We start from the raw sequence: 10,653 nt of genomic DNA, 5'->3' as shown, positions 1-10,653 counted from the left end.
TATGTGTACGCCCAGTGACCCTCTCTCTGTTGTATTGACAGAGGTAGACAGAGCAAAGCTGTTCCCAACATCCTTTTATTCCTCATATGCTTTTGGAAAGCTTTTGAGTTCTCCTTTATTCTACCTGCTAAAGACTGCTCATGTCCCCTCCTTGCTCTTCTTAACTCTCTCTTTAAATCCTTCCTAGCTAATCTGTAACTCACCATCGCCTCATCTGAACCAACTCGTCTCAACATCACATAAGTCTCCTTCTTCTGCTTAACAAGAGATACAATATCTTTAGTAAACCACGGTTCCCTTAACTTATCACTTCCTCCCTGCCTGACAGGGACATACCTATCAAAGACACACAATATCTGTTCCTTAAACCAGCTCCACATTTCAATTGTTCCCATCCCCTGCATTTTGCTACCCCATTCTATGCCTCCTAAGTCTTGCCCAATTGCATTATAATTGCCCTTCCCACATCGGTAACTCTTGCCCTGTGGCATGTACCTATCCCTTTCCACCGCTAAACTAAATGTAACTGAATTATGATCACTCTCTCCAAAGTGCTCACCTATCACTAAATCAACCACAATCTTGGTTCATTACCAAGCACCAGATCCAGTGTGGTCTCCCCTCTTGTCAGCCCTTCGACATACTGTGTCAGGAAACCCTCCTGTATACATTGAACAAAAACTAAGCCACCCGATGGACTAGAGTTAAAGCCTTTCCAGTCAATGTTGGGGAAGTTAAAGTCCCCCATAATGACCACCCTGTTCCTTTCACTCCAACTCAGAATCATTTTGCCAATCCTCTCCTCCATCTCCCTGGAACTTTGCGGAGGCCTGTAAAAAACTTCAAGCAGTGTGACCTCTCCTCTCCTGTTTCTAGCCTCAGTCCATACCACCTCAGGCAAACTTTCTTTCAGCCACTATTATACTGTCCTTGACTAACAAAGCCACACCTCCCCCTCTTTTACCGCCTCCCCTGATCTTAATGGAAGATCTAAACCCTGGAACCTGCAACATCCATTCCTGACCCTACTCTGTCCATGTCTCAGCAATGGCCACAACATCAAAGTCCCAAGTACCAATCATGCTACAAGCTCACCTACCTTGTTCTGGATACTCCTGGCGTTGAAGTAGACAGCCTTCAAATCAGCTTGCTGTCTGCCAGCACACTCCTGTGACCATGAAATCCTGTCCCTGTCCGCCCGACTCTCATCCTCCTGTGCACTGGAACTACAGCACAGGTTCCCACCCCGCTGCTGAGCTAGTTTAAACCTACCCGAATAGCACCAGCAAATTTCCCACCCAGGATATTAGTATCCCTCTGGTCCAAGTGAAGACCGTCCTGTCTGTAGAGGTCCCACTTTCCCCAATTATCCTTGTACCTGAAACCCTCCCTCCTGCACCACCTAAAGTTGGCAGCTTTCCTACCCTGAAGATGGTGGGTTTGTACGATAAGCAAGTGGTGGCTTCGTGATCATGGACTTACTTTCAAATTCTGAACTACTTGTTCGGTGCAAAGGTGGAATATTTGTCTTTGTCTCCAAAGACATTACTTTAGACCTTTTGGATAACCAGCCGAGAGACATCACCACTCCTCCACTGTCTCCCCATGAACAGGGGAATGAAACAGATTGGAGTGTTCTGCAAGGAATGGACTAGATGAGTTGATTCACCTCATTACACGCCACAGTGTGTCCAAAACTCAAACCCTTCCTCAGCTCTCCTTCCTTTTAATGCACGCAGTATCCTAATTGAAGCACTTTATCATAAGTCTGCAAACTAGTGGTGGTCCTCCAACCCCTAAGTAGAAAGAACAAAGAACAGAACAGCACAGGAACAGACCCTTCGGCCCACCAAGACTGCAAAGATGCATGCCTTTCAAAACTAAAAACCCCTTGCCTCTATGCAGTCCACATCCCTCTATTCCCTGTTCATTCATTTCTGTCAAGGTGTCTCTGAGGCTTTGCTATTGTATCTGCCTCCACCCCTTCCTCCAACAGTACATTCCAGACACTTGCCACCCTCTGTGTATAAACTTGCTTCTCACATCTCCTTTAAATTCACCTCCTTTTACCTTAAACCATGTCCCTTGGTAATTGACGTGTCTAGTCGGGGAAAAAGGTGCCAACTATCCATGGAAAATTTTCTTGTGAAGCTAACGCGTAAGAAAAAGATTCCAGGCTTATAGGGGGAATTGTGAATGTCTTTGAAATAGCAATAAATCCCGATCCACCTTTCCTTCAAAGGCTGATTTCCACTGGGACTGCGACTGTCAACTTATTCTACACAGAGCAGAGGGGTTTTCCCCCATGGTAGTGCATAAACAGGCTTGGTTCTTTTCTTTAGAAAAACGAGTTTGATCTGATCAAATTTACTAACATCATGTAAGGTTTAATAAGGAAGATATGTCCTAATTAAGACTATTAGACATCAAAGAAGATAGTCACCAATAAATATAATAATGAGTTCAGGTGAAACTTCTCTCCTCCCCTCCACCTTGCCCTTGCTTTTCCCAAGCCCAATCTGCCTAACCTGCACATCCATGAACACTATGGGAAATTTAGCATGGCCCATCAACCTAACGTGCACATCTTTGAACTGTGGGAAGAAACTGGAGGACCTCCGCGCAGACATGGGGAGAATGTACAAACTCGCACATAGCCGATCATTCAAGGATGGCAGTGGGTTAAGCCCCTAAGCACTGTGAGGCAGCAGTGCTAACCACTGAGTTCCCATGCTGCCCATTCTTGTTCTCTGGAAAGAGATTTAAAACAGCAAATATTCGACAAGTTTGGGCATACATCAGTGAGAGGAGGCTCATCTGTATCTCAAATGGTTGTGTGGACCAGGTAGATTGAATGTTTTTTTTTTCCTCTAAGCTGGAAACCCCATGTAACATAGTTACCAGTCTACTGACATAAAATATTGCCAAGATGCATGTTCTATTTAACCATTGCTCTTTAAATGTTAATTTTTTTATGGCTATGAAGTCAAATTATCTGCTTTACAAAAGACATGTCTGTTTTTTAAAGAAATTTTAACATAACAGCCTCAAATAATGATTTGGAGATGCCGTTGTTGGGCTGGGGTGTACAAAGTTAAAAATCACACAACACCAGGTTATAGACCAACAGGTTTAATTGGAAGCACACTAGCTTTCAGAGTGCTGCTCCTTCGCCAGGTGGTTGTGGAGGACACAATTGTAAGGCACAGAATTTATCATTTCTGTACGACAATAGACACCCAGACAACAAATATGTGATGATTCACTTCAATCTTTTGTGATGTTATGATCCCAGTTGATGTTACTACTGGATAAGTTAAATTCTAGAATGAAACCAGGCTTGATAGATCATATTTCATATTGTTTTAATGAGGTGGTCTTTCACTGAATTTTTAGCAGGAAAGGCCACGGATTTGATTTTAATAATAAAACAAAAGTTTATTGCACAAAGGACATAAGAATAAAATAAACCAAACCAAGCCATCTACATATAACATTATTAGAATGATTTCAATATAAATGGCAAAACAAAATCTCATTTACATGCCAATGCAGTCATTTCATGGTTCATCAAAATCCAGAGAAATTTTCCTTCTCTCATCAACTTGTAGTTTTGACTAAACTGCTACTTTTCAACTTCAGTGGGCTGCAAACTATGAAGTCTTTTCGCGTGAATTCTCATGCAACTGAGAGCTTAGACTTTCTCAGTCTTCTAACGAGATACAGAGTTCTAACAAACAGCATTGGTCTGGAAGTTTCACAAATTAAACTTCCACTGAGATACTTATTACCTTAATTGTTCTTATAAAAAAATCTATTTTTTCAAGAAAAGATTACACTTTCTTCTGACCTGTCAGGTTTCCTTAGAATCAAACCCAAAAACTTCTGAATTAAATTAAGAAAACTTGCTCTTTCCAGGTTTTACTGCAACCAGTAGCTTAAGATCTAGCTTCTCTCCTTTTGTAAACTCCCAGAATATAAACAAACTTTCTTAACATTGATGTGTTCTTTGTAGTTACCTGCTCTCTCTCTGGCCAATATCAGTCAAAGGCATAGTTACAGAAATACAGAACCAATTAATTTTTAAACCCCTTCACAAAAATAGACCAACATACCACCAGTTTAAAGTCCAAACTCTTACAAGGAACGATATTAATATTTCTATATATCTCAAAATATACAAAGCACAAAGGTTTCATCACAGAGTATTGATTGTGAACAGTGGTTTATCAAAGATTGCTTTTGGGAATGTTACATTTTTATAAATTGGTTGGCAATTGCACAATAGATTGGCAGTCACTTCATGGAACAGTTTTTAAGAATATATTTCTGTATGTTCTTATATTCATTGCATCAAAACATTTGTGAGTTCAGTTATTCCATATGTGTTCTGGCCAGTGCCTTATATAGTTTTAGCAAAACATACCTATTTGTTTTCCCCATTCTCTTTGAAACAGAGGCCAACATTCCATTTGCCTCCCTTATTACCTGCTGAACTTGGATGCTAGCTTTTTGTGATTCACACATAAGGATCCCCAAATCCCTGTGCTACAGCTTTCTGCAGTCTTTCCCAATTTATGTCACATCCAGGTCCTCTACTTTTCCTGCCAAAGTGCACAATCTCACATTTTTCCACTTTATGTTACATCTGCCAAGTTTGTTTTTTTCTGACTCACAACCCCTCTCATTCCCTCTATAGACCCTCTGTGTCTTTCTCACTACTTGCCTTTCCACTTATTTTTGTGATGTGGATGTGCCGGTGTTGGACTGGAGTGGACAAGGTCAGAAGTCAGACGACACCACGTTATAGTCCAACGGGTTTATTTGAAATCACATGCTTTCTGAGCATTGCCCCTTCGTCAGGTGAAGGGGCAGCACTCCGAAAACTTGTGATTTCAAATAAACCTGTCGGACTATAACCTGGTGTCGTCTGACTTCTGACCTTATTTTTGTTTCATCCACAAACTTGTGATAGCATATTCACTTCTGTCATCCAATTCATAAATATATTCGACTACTTGTAGCATCCCACTAGTGACATATTGCCATCCTGAACGTATCTCCATTATCCTAACTCTGTGTCTTCTGTTAGTTAGTCAATCCTCTGTGAACACTAATATACAACCTTCAACATCATGTGCTCTTATCTTATGAAGTAGCCTTACATGCAGTTACTTATTGAATACCTTCTGGAAACCCAAGTATGCTGCATAAATTGGTCGGGCATGTTTTTTTTCCCTTCATGGTGTCATGCTGACCCTGTTTAGTAATATTATGTAGTTCTAAATGCTGTGCAATTACTTCCTTTAATAATGGATTAACATTTTCCCAATAACAAATGTTAAAGTAACTGGCCTATTGTAACCTGCTTTTGGCTCCCCTCCCTTTTAAAATAGTAGTTTGTCAATCATTTTAGATTTTTTCACAGATTCTTGGAATATCACAATCAGTGTGTCCATTATCTTGTAGCTATTTCCTTTAGTATCCAAGATGTACCCCATCAGTTTCAGGCAACTTATTGTCCTTTACCCCATTAATTCCCCAGTATTTTTTCTGTAGTGATTGTTATTGTAGTTATTTACTTCTCCCTTTAGCCCATTCATTATTTGGTTTTATTTTAAGTGCTATTTGCATCCTCAGGTATGTAGACTGATGCAAAGAACCTCTTTCCCTCTTCTGCCTTTTCCTTGTTGACCATTGTAATTCCCCCAGCCCATTAAAAGAAGTTCTTACTGTCTGTTTTTATATTACTTGCTAGATTGGACTCATCATTTATTTTCTCACGCTTTATTTATTTCTGGCCAGCTTTTGTTGATTTTCAAAACTTTCCTAATTCTCTGGTTTCCCTTTAAACTTTGCTACATTTTATTTTCTTTCAGCTTGATAATATCCTGAACTTCTTACTTTTTTCCCTTCCTAAAATCCTTTCTTCTCACTAGGATATATCCTTGCTGTGATTCGTGAACTATTATCTTAAATGTCTGTCACTGTTCCCTCGGCCATCTTTTTTGCAAAATTCCTTTTCGAGTCCACTCCAGCAACTCTCCCCTCATCCCAACGTAATAAATTCACCAAAGATCCTCAGACCTCACCTTCCAAACCCATGACCCCCACTTCCATCTAGAAGGACAAGGGCAGCAGATACATGGGAACACCACCCCCTCTGCAAGTTCCCCTCCAAGCCACCCGCCATGCTGACTTCAAAATATACCGCTGTTCTTTCACAGTTGTTGGGTCAAAATCCTGGAATTCTCTCCCTAATGGCATTGTGAGTCAACCCACAGCAAGTGGACTGCAACTTTTCAAGAAGACAGCTCACCCCCACCTTCTCAAGGGCAAATAGGGATGGGCTATCAATGCTGGCCAGCCAGCGACACCCAACTCCCACAAATTAATTTTAAAAAACTAAGGTTCAGCGCAGTTGTTCTAACCCAAATTTCTCACTCTCAAACTGAAAGTTCCATTCTACAGTGTTATGCTTACTGTTCCCTAGGGGATCAAAATGTTGAAGCTACAACTTAACCTTCATAAAACCAATGTGCATGCCAATTATCTGCTTTGCAATTAAGATCAATGAGAATGTGGCATCCCTTGCAAATCATTCATAGTGTGGGAATGGACTATTCCATCCCAACAGGTCCATACTGATTCTCCAAAGAGCACCCACCCAAACTCGCCTCCCCTACCCTATCCCCGTAACCCTGCATTTCCCATGGCTAACCCACCAAACCTACATCTACTTGATCACTATGGGCACATTAGCGTGGCCATTCCACCTAACCTGTACATCTTTGGACTGTGGGAGGAAACCAGAGCAACCCCGTGCAGACACGGGGAGAATGTGCAAACTCCACACAGACATTTGCCTGAGGCTGGCATCGAACCCGGGTCCCTAGTGCTGTGAGATAGCAATGCTAACCACTGAACCACCATGCCCCCCCATTTGTAAAGGTAAATTCAAGATCATGTTTCTACTGAGGAAGTATATTGAGGAAATCTTTGAACTTAGCACGGGCAATTAGCCTGTAGTCTTTGGGCTGCACGGTTTTTACAGAAAGGTTTTCAGAAAGACTAAAGGGGCTGGATGGGCTGCAACTTATTTCACTTGAGCATCAAAAGCTGAGAGATGACCTTATAGAGTCTATACAACCATGAGGGGCATGGATAAAGTGAATTGTGGATAAGATCTTTTCCCCAGGGTAGGGAAGGTCAAAATTAGCAGGTATACATTTAAGGCGAGAGGAGAAAGATTTAAAAGGGACCTGAGGGGCAACTTTTTCACACAGAGGGTAGTGCGCATGTGGAATGAACTGACGGAGGAATTTTGATTTGATTTGATCTGATTTATTGTTGTCACATGTACCTAATTATAGTGAAAAGTTTTGTTTTGCAACAGTACAGGCAGATCTTAGCAAACAAAAATCTTCGGGTGATTGAACAGAGCAAGGAACACAAAGTTACTGCTGCACAGGATGTACACAAAAAGGAAGATCAACATGAGGTTTGAAATTTGAGAGGTCCATTCAGAAGTCTAATAACAAAGGGGGAAGAAGGTGTTCTTGAATCTGTTGCTGTGTGTGTTTAAGCTTTTGCATCTTCTGCCTAACAGAAGGGAGTATAACCAGGATGGGAGGGGTCTTTGATGATGTTGGCTGCCTTCCTGAGGCAGGGAGAAGTGTAGGTGGGGTCAATGATTGGTTTGCGTGACATTCTGGGCTGCGTTCACAACTTTCTGTATTTCTTATAGTCCTGAGCAGAGCAGTTACCGTACCAAGACATGATGCACTCAGATAGAATGGTAGATGCAGGTACAGTTACAACATTGAAAAGACATTTGGACAGGCACATGAATAGGAAAGGTTGATCAACACGGATAAGTTGGACCGACGGTTCTGTTCCTGTGCTGCATGATTCTATGACTCTATGTGTTTGCAAAGAGCAAGAGACACCCCGTCTAAAAACTCAATCACGAGGTGGCGATTGGAGGTGATACAGTGAAGAGGCTCTTTCTTTGGGAGAGGAAGGTGGGCTGGTGGGCCTGTCCCTTCATTTTCAAAGCAGGAAATCTCTTTCTGTAGAAAAAAGAACGCATGAACCGTTGGGACAGATGTGACAATTGCATCATCTCACACCAGCTTAGGAGTTCAAAAAATGCTCGCAAGCGATTTATTTTATAATCAAACTCGCAGTGTTCTCCTTTAAAACGGAACACCATTGGACATTGCCACTTGAAAAGGTCATATGTGTATTTCCCCTTTAAGGGCCCCAGTTAGTAACTTCCAAATACCAATTTGAATCCAGATCTCTATTTTTGCCCACGAAATGTCAATCAAGGGCGGTGCAGGGGGCGGGGAACCTCTGCTACAACTGCTTTTTAAACTATGCTTTAATACCATAACTATGTTATGTATTTGGCAGCGAGTGTGTGAGTGTGAATTGAGAGAGTTAAACGCCTGTAGACTCAATGATGACCGCAGTACAGTGAATTGAGCGCAGTGATCATCGAGTGAGGAACTGATTCATATTTTCTACATTTTATACGGAGGTCTCCCCCCCCCCCCTTCCTTTCTCCCCAGCCTCCCACCAACCTTCCCTCCCTCCTCTCTCTCTCTCTCCTTTTTCTCACTTGGAGCTGCGGCGTCTCCGCTTGTTGCTGGACTTAGTGAAATTTTTCCAGGCTGTGCAAACTTAAGGACAAATCGGTGCGTTATTTAATTTGGTGCTGATGGTAATTCTCATTTTGCAAAAAAAAAATAAGGAAGGGGATGATTTTTTAATAGGCGGCATTCCCAGTACTTGCTGGCTGTTTCAGATGGGAGATGCAACTGGTTTGAAGATGTTGCTTACACGCTCTGTAATCACAAACTGAGTTTGTGTGTGTGTGTGTGTGTGTATCACTCAGGTCGATTTGTTTGTCTTTTAAATAATGTGTTTACATCATGTCAGCCCTGTCTTTCTTACCTTTAAAAAGTCAATCGCCAACATTGATATTTATGGTTGCTGCTAGCTGGATAGTGTCTTTGTTTTGGCAGGATACAAGTGAATGAGTTTCAAATGCAAAAAGTTGAATGAAAAATTACAATTTTTATCAGCTGGTGTTGAGTGAAGTATTTTTGGCTCGTTGGTATCACCACAGTTTATGGCTATTTTAATAATAATTAATGCATGGTGTAGATCTTGATTAATTCAAATTTGCATGCATTATTTGCGATAGTGTATGTGAAATAAATCATGCATTTTGTTACGATTTGGTCTGTTTTAAAATAAAATGTTTTGTTGAGTTTGTTTTTGGTTTAAAATGTTGTTTAATTTGCACTTAGCTCCCCTTTACTGCTAAATGCACCAGTGCGTGGTCTCAGTGTTCAGATGTTTGTCATTGATGTACACAGTTGATTACAGGCAGCGTGAATATTCAGCTTTCAAAGTTTAATTCGCCTGATTCAGATTGAGTCTTGCACAGAACTCTCTCGCCCTCTTTTCCGCCGAAGCAATCAGCGGGATTGTGTGTGTGTGTCGGGAGTTTAATTGCTAGTGGCGCGGTTTTTCTGTGTTTTCACTGGGGCGACTTGCAGAGTTGATTCAAAGCGAGAGTTAGCGGCAGACGGGGCCAGGGCAGATGTTTCTGAAAGCTTGTGTTCACTTGCAGACCGGTTGTGTGTGCGTATACTTAAAATACTATTCCTCAATTTTTTTTTAGGTTGGGAGAGGGAAGAAATACCTGCCTCAAAAGCATTGCACTTTTGTTTTAATGCCCCCCCCCCCAATATGGTATTAAGTGCCAATTGCCAACTGACTTTTAGCCAGCGATGGAACCACCCTCATGCTAGTTTTGCAAAATTAAATTTCAAGCGATTTGAAGTTCTGCTGGAGGGTTTATGCTCTCCCTAGAAGAGTTTGCTAGTTTGTAAGGAGTAAGTGGTTCAAAGGGTAAGGGAACCGTGGGCCATGTGCATGAATATAGTCAATTTAAAACTGCATCTTCTATTAAGAGAGCTCCAAGACCTGAAGCAATGTTTTGTTGTTTGGGGGTGGGGAGAGGGAATGGGGGGGGGGGGGGGGGGAATAAAACCTCCTGTGGTATACCCCTCCTCCTCCTCAGAAACAAAATTTGTGCCAATGGGTGTTTTAATTGCAATCTGAATGCTTAATCCTCTCGATTCCCGTGCGAAAGAGAGCAAGGTTAAAGTTGCTTCAGGCAAATGTGTGTCATTTACCGGGGTAGTTTGCGCGTTTTGACTCAGTACCACACTTGACGATCAGAACTAAACTCTGAAACCGTGGAAAAATCGTAGCTGCAAGTCTTCAGCCATTCATCCCCGGGTCACCTTTTTGTGTGTGTGTGGGGGGGGGGGGGGGGAAGGGACAGATCTTTTTCTTCCAAGAATTACAGTACACCTCCTGTGAAAAAAATGCCTGTATCTTACTCATTTCCGGGACTGACCGAAATCGTTTTTTAATCTTGTGCTCCCCTCCAGTAACCTGGCCAAACGCAAACTGCCTGGAATTCCCATGAATTTGTCTCCCATGGCATTCTTGGGATTCCAGAAGGTTTAGTCGAGGGAGGTGAGGTAGTCTTTTATATTAAAGAAAAATGGAGCATCACAGCTAATTGATGGTGATAGAGGCTTTTTTCTTCCTAAGATAAAATCTCTC

The 10,653-nt window shown here is 41.8% G+C and overlaps 1 protein-coding gene across 1 annotated transcript in view; it reads left to right on the top strand.

Annotated features, from left to right (window-relative positions):
• Nucleotides 1-8,573: 8,573 nt before the first annotated feature.
• The window catches only part of LOC122558835 (high mobility group protein HMG-I/HMG-Y), a 266,190-nt gene continuing 264,110 nt past the window's right edge, over nucleotides 8,574-10,653 (top strand). The window contains exon 1 of the mRNA XM_043707656.2: nucleotides 8,574-8,702. The gene's annotated coding sequence lies outside the window, so the exon portion shown is untranslated. The remainder of the gene's footprint in view (nucleotides 8,703-10,653) is intronic.

The sequence above is a fragment of the Chiloscyllium plagiosum genome, unplaced genomic scaffold (genome assembly GCF_037043375.1).
Source record: "Chiloscyllium plagiosum isolate Xiang-an unplaced genomic scaffold, Cpla_swu_hap1 HiC_scaffold_14, whole genome shotgun sequence".
In the NCBI taxonomy this organism is placed as follows: domain Eukaryota; kingdom Metazoa; phylum Chordata; class Chondrichthyes; order Orectolobiformes; family Hemiscylliidae; genus Chiloscyllium; species Chiloscyllium plagiosum.
The sequence above is the reverse complement of the archived record's forward strand: the minus strand, read 5'-3'. Positions and strand labels throughout refer to the sequence as shown.